Raw genomic sequence first — 9,704 nt, 5'->3', positions numbered from 1 at the left:
TCTATTATAAATATCCTCCATATTTCTGGCGATATTTTCACAACTATTCTTATCTGAGATCATTTATCTCTCCGTAATATCTGCAACATAAAAGAAACTGTGTTAGTTTCTAAATTCTGAAACCTTCGAGTTTAAAATATGAATGTTTTGAAGTAGTGTTGAGAACTAAAGCATGGATTAGTATAATATAATGACACTTGATCAACATCATTATATTACAGTAAGTCATGCTGAGTTTCTAATGAAGCATGATGATTCACAGTACCGTCATCATGTGGCATTTACACGACTCTTACATTCTATCTAATCTCTAAACATATCAAGAGAATATTTTTCTGGATTACTCGGTCTTCTCCAGGGTATTCTGGTAATTTAACAAATCAAAATCGTTCTATTACCATTTTCTTCTTAGAGCATTAGCTATGTTCATTTGTAATTTCATATCTACGAATTCCGGACCATTACTCGCTTGACTCGAAGTCGGGAAGAGAAAACGAAAGCATGAAGCTCCGAAAAATAATGAAGAATATAAACTTCGATAATAACCCCGAAATTACAAACCGTGTATATCGATGCAGATAGCAATATAGAGACACGGGAGAATTAGAAACACTATAAACACAAGAGTATAGTAGAAGTAAATAGATTCTTCTGGTGGTAGATGAAAAAGAAGAATGACAGATATAAAAGTTAGGAGTATATTAAGAATCAGCGCTGGATGGAGCATATTGATGAATGCTTTAAAGTAAGAATCAAGGGAGAAAGAATAGAAGGTGTGAGTCGTGGAAAATAAGGAAACGAAGGGGTGAATTTATAGTGAAATATCTGACAGAGCAATCGAAACAGATTATTGCATATAATCAAAGAAGATCCTGATTTCCTTAATCACCAAAGAACCAAATCTTATTACGTAAGATTCTCTTTAAATCCCTTAAATCCCGGAAATCAATCATAACTACGTCATCGGTTAAGACGAATATATTTTACTCATCTCACTCTTTTACGATAATCTCATTTATATTCTTCGCATAATCGAATCGTTTTATCTACATTACTCATTGATGATAAAACTCCATTATCACCTTATATTTGTCATGAAAACCTTCTTATTGTTATCCATAACAACCTCTATCAAATTTCGGGGACGAAATTTCTTTAACGGGTAGGTACTGTAATGACCCGGAATTTTTCCGACCAAATTATACTTATGAGATTAATATTTACATAAATTAAACCATACCAACATGATAAGCAATCCAAATTGTTGAGACTTGTGTTTTTGAAAAGAGTTTTACACAACGTTTGACAGTCCAATATGACCGATGATATCACGAACTATATAACATATGATAATTATACGTTCGTGTATATATATGTATTTATATATATTTAACATGATCTAAGGATGGTTTAACATCTCATTGTGTACTAATGACAATGAGTTATAAGTATATTTTGAAACTACTAACTTAAGTTTTCAAAACGATAACTATACGTAACATTCTTTGATATATATACTTATAATCTATAATGCTTATACATGTATCGTATATATAATGTATTTAATCACTTTTTAAGGACTTAAATACATAAAACAATATAAGTATATTCACAAAAGATAGCTATATTTGAATTCTCGTTCCGTTTCCTCAAGATTTCTATACGTATATCTAGGGTATATGTACCCGTATCATACCCAGCTTCTATACGTATTTACTATTGGTATATACACATCAAATCAACATCCTAATCAACATTATTACTGCCCTAGATATGAGGTAACTAGAATTTTTCAAGTAGTATGAATTATTAGTAAGAAAACTAAATTAGGAATCTTTTTTTCTTTATAAACTAAAAACGTTTTTATAAATGAACACCATTTCTTCACTCCATTTTCTCATACCTACACCCTCATTTCTCTCTCAAAATACTCCTAACTTCATACTTGATCATCTCCAAGCATTTTCCCCATCATTTAGCTTCAATTACAAGCCTTAAACACCATAAAAAAACTCTTTCAAGAACATATCAAAATAACCACCCATTTGAAGAAGTTTACTTCCAACCTTTTGATCTAACTCCACCACTCTTTGATTCCAAGATTATTTCTTATCTTTTGCAGTAACTTTGTCCAAGTAACTTGAGGTAGTAACCTTGTTCATAATCTTATTCAATTCATATTCATATAGCTATCTTATTTTGTGGTATAAAATTTTAACAACATGAACATAGTTTGAATGATTTCAAACTTGTTCGCAAACTAAATAGATCCTTCTAACTTGACTTTTAAAATACTTCAAGACCTGTAATATATCATAATAATATGCTAACCTAACAAGATATAACTTGGTTTACAAAGAACATCTTAAAAACTGAATCTACGTCGTCGGAGTGCAACCGGGGGCTGTTTTGAGTTGGATAATTAAAAACCAACTTGAACTTTGAATTGGAAGTTCATGTTCTTGAAAAATGATATTTCATATGAATATGTTAACACATAAAAATTTCATGGTTTAACTCAAAGTGTAAGTATTTTTAGAAAATGATCATTAAATGTTGTTTTTATGATGGAAAATGATCACTTTCATAAGTTTCACCAAAGTTTAACCTATAACCTATGATTTCGAATACAAACTAAGGTATTTTCAGTTCATATTCTTAAAATTTGACTCGATCCAAGGAAGTGGCAAGTTGAACCAACAAAAACGGAGTTGTAATGAAGAAACTACGACTAAAACAAAATTGGGTATCCGAAGCTAGTTTAGCTACGAAAATATTTGGAGAAAAAGTAAATTAATCATATCTTTTCTAATTAATATGATATTTTATATATAATTACTTATGATTTGATTTTATATATTTTAGGACCACCCGTAAACAACACGAGAAGATTAATCATAAGACCTCATGATTGTGCGCAACACGTCATTTGACAACACGGTACTTTATGCACGCAACACGTCATTTGACAACATGGTACCATGGGTCGAGATTAATTCTGATCAATATGAATACGATGGGGTCTTTATTTATTTTATTTAAGCAACTAATTGTGGACCACTAACATCGGACTGCTAACTACGGACTAAGAAAATATTAAAAGTATTAAAAGTATATATATATATATATATATATATATATATATATATATATATATATATATATATGTAACGATTATTTAAAAAGAAAATATGTTGATATATTATATATATGGTTAGGTTCGTGATATCTATCGGAGACCAAGTCGAATTAAATACCTTCAAGGCAAAAGTGAGTTTCATTTGCTCCCTTTTTAATTGCTTTTGCAATATATATTTTTGGGCTGAGAATACATGCGCTGCTTTTATAAATGTTTACAAAATAGACACAAGTACTTAAAAATATATTCTACGTTGAGTTGTACCAATGGCATATTTCCCTGTAGCTTGGTAACTACTATTTACATGGGTATTGTAAACGCGAATCCTGTTGATAGATCTATCGGGCCTGACAACCCCAACCGGACTGGACGACCAGTATTCAACGGTTGCACAGTACATCGTTTTGGTGACTACACTTGGTACGGTGTAGTGAGATTTCATAATAAAGGGAATATGCGACGTTGATTAAATGTTAAGTATGGTTACCAAGTGCTCAACCACTTAGAATGCTTTACATACACTTGCGAGTGTATTATGTTTATGATTATGAAATCTTGTGGTCTATTAACATATTGAAATGATTGTTATGATAAACCTATGAACTCACCAACCTTTTAGTTGACACTTTAAAGCATGTTTATTCTCAGGTACGAATTAAGTCTTCCGCTGTGCATTTGCTCAATATAAGGACATTACTTGGAGCTGATCATCGCAATGGGACCAAATGTTGATGACTTCGTCCAGGTGGATTAGGACGGGTCCTTTCAAAAAAGTTACTAAGTCAGTAAATCGTCCCAATAGGTTTATAAGTATGTAAATTAGGTCTTAAGTATCATCATCATTCATCATCAAACAAAAGTATAAAGTAGGTTTCATTCAAGAAAAGAGTTTGAAACAAAGGCTGATTTCGTTCAGTCGCCACGGACTCTATACAAACTGAAATGAGGTGAGACCAGTGGCCATGGATCCGTATATGAGTTCCCTAGTTGCTGTAAAAATTCCAGAACCAAACTCATCTTCGTTTGACCGTGGCGACGGTTTAAGTGCGAGTAGGTCAGAATTTTCAGCACAACGTTAAAAGGACATAGTGACATTCGGAGGGCCATAGATCCTAAACCGTAACTCGGATTAAGACGAGTCTTAAACGAAAAATCATCTACATGAACTGAGAAAAATGAAAATAAACTTTACAGTAGCCCAGGTGGCCTGATCCGTTACAGAAACAGTAGCTAAAGGTGTTCCGGTGGGTTCTTGGTGCTTGATGCTCATCACGGTTCTCATCCTTGATGCTTGTAGCTTCAAGTGTACAACTCGTTGATGTGTTTGCATCATCTTTACCAAGTTTTGACCATCATAACACAAGTGCAAGTCTAAGACATGTAGCACAACTTACTTAAGAGTTGTATGAAGTTTGATGAACCAAAGTTGCATCAAGATCTTAGATCTGACACATACACGAGTTACAAAAGTATTATTAAGCTATAAACTTGAAAGTAAACTAAATAATCAAGATCATAAGTTGTAGAACTTAGATCTTAGCTAGATCTTAAAGATCCTAGACTAGAAAGTCTAGATCTAGTGTTCTTAAGTTAGATCCTAAGTTACAAAACTTGGATCTACACTTTAATGAAACCATAAGTTATGAAACTTAGATTTTCAACTTGAAAAATGTATGTAAGCTTGTAAGCTCTTGTTTACAACAAAATTAGAAGACCATAAGTTATGTAAACTTAGATCTATCAAAAGTATATGAAGTTATAACTAGAAAGTTAAACTTCCATGTTTTTGAACTTACAAAGTTAACTTTAGTTTCAAGAAAAATGAGATCAAGATTAACTAGTAATACTTGACCAAATTAACAACACTACAATTTTAAATAAATGAAATGAAGAAATAAATTAAAGCTACAAGTATTATGTTCATATTTGCTTCATACTTGAGAAGATTCAAACCAAAGTTTAGATCTTAAGATTTCAAGTCTACAAAACATAAACATAAAGAAGATCATCTAGTTTATGAACTTTAGATCTTGAAAACACTTAAGTGTAGAACCATAAACTAACAAGTTTAGGTTCTTGTTCTTGGTTCTTCATCAAACAAGATATGGAAGTAACCAAGATCCATGAAGATGCAAACTAGAAAGTTTGAACTTGAATAATAACCAACAATAATCAAGTAACAAAACAAGCAAGAAGTAATTTGATGGTGATGATGTCTAGCTACGGGTTTTAGAAGAAAAAGAAAGGAGAAGTAATGTTGTTACTTACAATATTTGAGAGAGAAATGAGAGAAAAATGAAGTGGTGTTTGTAAGTGTGTGTAAAAGTGAATTAAAATGCAAGTGAATAAGTAAAAAAAATGAAATATAAACTCCCTTTGTTACTAGTTTGGCCGTGAGTTTTGGGAGCCACAAAGGGAAGGTCAAATGCTACTTTAAGGTGTGGGATAATGGTGGAAGCTTGAAAGGGTAATAAGGTTAAATTGCATGGGAGAAAGGTGTAGCATGCTTGAAGTATTTGTCTCCTAATTAGCTTAATAAATCCATACTTAACCTTAATGTAATACTAGCATAATACATGGGCTTACAAGTCCATTAAATGTGTAGGGTGGGCTTACTAGTCCATGAAATAAGAGTCCAAGCCCAAGTAACCAAGACCAAGTAATTAACTACTAACACTAGTTAATTAAAAATGATTAATAAAAATTAATCATGAATGTAAATAATATTCAAAAATATTATTCGTGAAAAGTACGCGTGTCACAAAGACAAGTCGGGCCATGGAAGGTTAAATACGGTAACAAGTAAATGTAATAAAATACATTTAATAAAGCGCAAGTATTAATAATAAATGTTAATAATAAACGTTGGGAAATTCCGGGTTGTTACAGAGTTGTACGAGGTAACCCAGCCTATGGAGGATCTATCATTGTTCTGCCTTCTTGTCTATTGTGAGCCAATAAGTTATGAAGACGCAGCAAAAAGCCAAAAGTGGAAACGTGCTATAGACGAAGAGATTCAAGCAATCGAGAAGAATAATACATGGGATCTTGCCACACTACCAAAGGGACATAAGGTTATTGGTGTAAAATGGGTGTACAAGGCAAAGAAAAATTCCAAAGGAGAAGTTGAAAGATATAAGGCAAGGTTGGTGGCGAAGGGATATAGTCAACGAGCCGGCATAGACTATGACGAGGTATTTGCTCCCGTCGCTCGTCTAGAAACTATAAGATTAATAATCTCACTTGCGGCTCAACATAATTGGAAGATTTATCAAATGGATGTCAAATCCGAGTTCCTTAATGGCCACTTAGAAGAAGAGGTCTATATAGAACAACCTTTGGGATACATCGTGAAAGGCCAAGAGAATAAGGTGCTAAAATTGAAAAAAGGCCTTATACGGGTTGAAGCAAGCACCTCGGGCATGGAATAGCAGGATAGACAAGTATTTCCAGCAGAATGACTTTACAAAATGCCCCAATGAGCATGCCCTCTACACCAAAGTTAGCAATAATGGAGATGTTATGATTGTGTGCCTATACGTGGATGACTTGATATTCACCGGTAGTAATCCCAAAAAGTTTGAGGAGTTCAAGAAAGCAATGGTTCGGGAGTTCGAGATGACCGACATTGGTCTTATGGCTTACTATCTTGGGATCGAGGTAAAATAAAAGAAAGAAGGAATATTCATATCCCAAGAAGGTTATGCGAATGAAGTGCTCAAGAAGTTTAAGATGAATGACTGCAAGTCAATGAACACACCGGTGGATTACAATCACAATTGTCAAAAGATGATGAAGGATACTTGGTGGACCCAACACAATATAAGAGTTTAGTTGGAAGTATGAGGTACCTAATCTGCAAGAGGCCAGATATTCTCTACGGAGTTGGACTAGTAAGTCGATACATGGAAGCACCTACAATAAATCACTTGAAGGCGGCCAAGAGGATACTTCGCTACATCAAAGGTACAATTGACTATGGCATGTTTTATTCGCCTTCTGATCACTTCAAGCTAGTTGGATACAGTGATAGTGATTGGGCTGGAGACATAGATGATCGTAAGAGTACGAGTGGTTTCGTGTTCTATATGGGAGATATGGCGTTCACATGGAGCTCGAAGAAGCAACCCATTGTGACTCTGTCAACGTGTGAAGCCAAGTTTGTAGCAACAACATTGTGTACCTGTCATGCAATATGGCTCAGGAAGTTACTAAATGAACTTAAGTTTTTCCAAAAGGAAGCTACGGAGATATATGTGGATAACAAGTCTACGATTGCTCTAGCGAAGAATCCAGTCTTCCATGATAGAAGCAAGCACATTGATACGAAATACCATTACATCAGGGAGTGTGTTTCAAATAAAGAGGTGCAGATAAAGTACGCGAAGTCATTTGACCAAGTTGCTAATATTTTCACAAAGCCCCTAAAACACGAGACATTTCAGAGATTACGGAATGTGCTCGGAATGACAAAATCAAGTTTAAGGGGGGCTGTTGGAAACTAAACTTGTTTTTGGGCTATGCGTTTTGGATTTGGGCTTGCAAGTATACAAGTATATGGATCAAGATTGTAGCCCATTATCTAGAAACCTCATGGAATATGTAGTAGTCAAAGTGTGTAGAAAAATCTTATAAAATATCTAAGTCTAGAATTATCATGAGAATACTTAGGAAATATCTAGATATTAGTGGATGGTGAAGTGTTCTAGAGTAGTCCATTGTGTAGTATAAATAGAGGGCTTCACTCCTCATTTGTAATCAAGCAAATCAAGTAATAAACAAAGCCTTCAAGATCAATCAAACATCTAAATCATCAATCCTCTCTTCTACAAATAATATACAGATAACCTCCTCTTTCTAACATATTATAACAAAATGATTACAAAGTGCTTGTCAATGCATTTATCCATCAAAATACAGTACCTTGAAGGGTTTGTTCTACATCAAATTATTGCAACTATATGAAGACATATACGGGTATTAAACAATGGAAGGTGACTCATGATTTGCATCATTAAAATGGAAGACAACTCATGGTTTGCATCATTGACTAATGTTATCGTCGTAACTCAAGAATGTTGACGTTGATTCACCATACGGCACCATTGGTAACCCATCCTCGTACAATAAAGGTACAACATTAGTTTGAACAATAGATGGAATGTGTGATGTTCGTATGGTTTCTAACTCTGTTGCTACTTCCTTCATCGTTGGCCTATTTCTTCCATTCAGATTCAAGCATCGCAATGCAAGGTGAGCTATAGCCAGAAGTTCATCCCTAGTACCCTCCTTAATCACCGTTACATCAAAAATTGACATACCACGCTCTTCTTCCATAGCCAACATAAAGTACGTAGCTAAACTTCTGTGTTCACCAAATCTAGTTAAGGAAATTGGTTTTTCTCCCGTCAAGAGTTCAACCAAAACAACTCCAAAACTATAAACATCAATCTTCTCAGTGAACTGACTAGATTGAAAATACTCGGGATCTAGGTACCCAAATGTACCTTTGACTAAGGTAGTCAAGTGAGTTTGATCAATCAAGACAAATCTTGAAGTTCCAAAGTCAGAAATTTTGGCCCTGTTCTTATCATCTAAAAGTATATTAGTGGTTTTGATGTCCCTATGAAATATTGGAAATGAAGTTGCTGAGTGCAGGTAAGCGAGTGCTCCTGCAACCTCTGTAGCAATTTGTAATCTCATATTCAAAGAAATTGGGAATTCTTGATCTTCGTTGTGAAGACGTTCGTATAACGTACCATTTGAAATGAATTCGGAAACTAGGAGAGGAACGTCCGTCTCTAAGCAACATCCTAACAATCTGACAATATTTCTATGAATTACTTGAGAAAGAATGACAACTTCATTAATGAATTGTTCTAATTGGCTTTCATCGACTACTTTTGACTTCTTGACCGCCACAATCCTTCCATCTACTAACATTCCTTTGTACACTGTACCTTGTCCTCCTCGACCGAGAATTCTGTTCTCATTGAAGTTGTCAGTCGCCTTCTACAATTCACGTGATGTAAACAGTATGGTTTTGTCAACTAAAGACGGGTCAGCTTCTTCTTGTTGTTTTAGAAGTAAACCACCATTTCGTTTGAAAAACCTTTTTCGCCGTCTCCTTTCTTTTATCTTCTTTATCAGTTTGTACGATACATAGCCGATTATCACAAGACAAAGTACACCCAAGCGTATGCTAACACCTGAATGAAAACCAATATAAATATGAATGGAATTAATTAGACTAGACATTTTAGATAAGCCATTGTTGAGCAATTGTTGTGAAACTCCCCATAGTATTCCATAAACCCAAAACACCAAACCCTAAACCCTAAACCCTAAACTCTAAACCGTTCGTGTTAAAAACTCAATCTAAATCCTAAATCTAAACCCTAAACCCTAAATTTCTAAACCCTATAAACCCTAATATCTAAACCCTAATATCTAAACCCCAATAGCTAAAACCTCAATATACGCTCGAAAAACACGATAATTGTTATATATTACTTCTTCGAGCGTTTTCCCGCCAAAATAAAAACATTTATCACAAAGTGTCTCT

General features: G+C 34.2%; 1 pseudogene; it reads right to left on the bottom strand.

Moving 5' to 3' along the window:
- Positions 1-8,182: 8,182 nt before the first annotated feature.
- LOC139889395 (wall-associated receptor kinase-like 9) lies at positions 8,183-9,439 on the bottom strand (annotated as a pseudogene).
- Between the last annotated feature and the right edge of the window lie 265 nt (positions 9,440-9,704).

This window comes from Rutidosis leptorrhynchoides, chromosome 2, assembly GCF_046630445.1.
Source record: "Rutidosis leptorrhynchoides isolate AG116_Rl617_1_P2 chromosome 2, CSIRO_AGI_Rlap_v1, whole genome shotgun sequence".
In the NCBI taxonomy this organism is placed as follows: Eukaryota; Viridiplantae; Streptophyta; class Magnoliopsida; order Asterales; family Asteraceae; genus Rutidosis; species Rutidosis leptorrhynchoides.
This window is presented reverse-complemented; position numbering and strand designations above follow the sequence as displayed.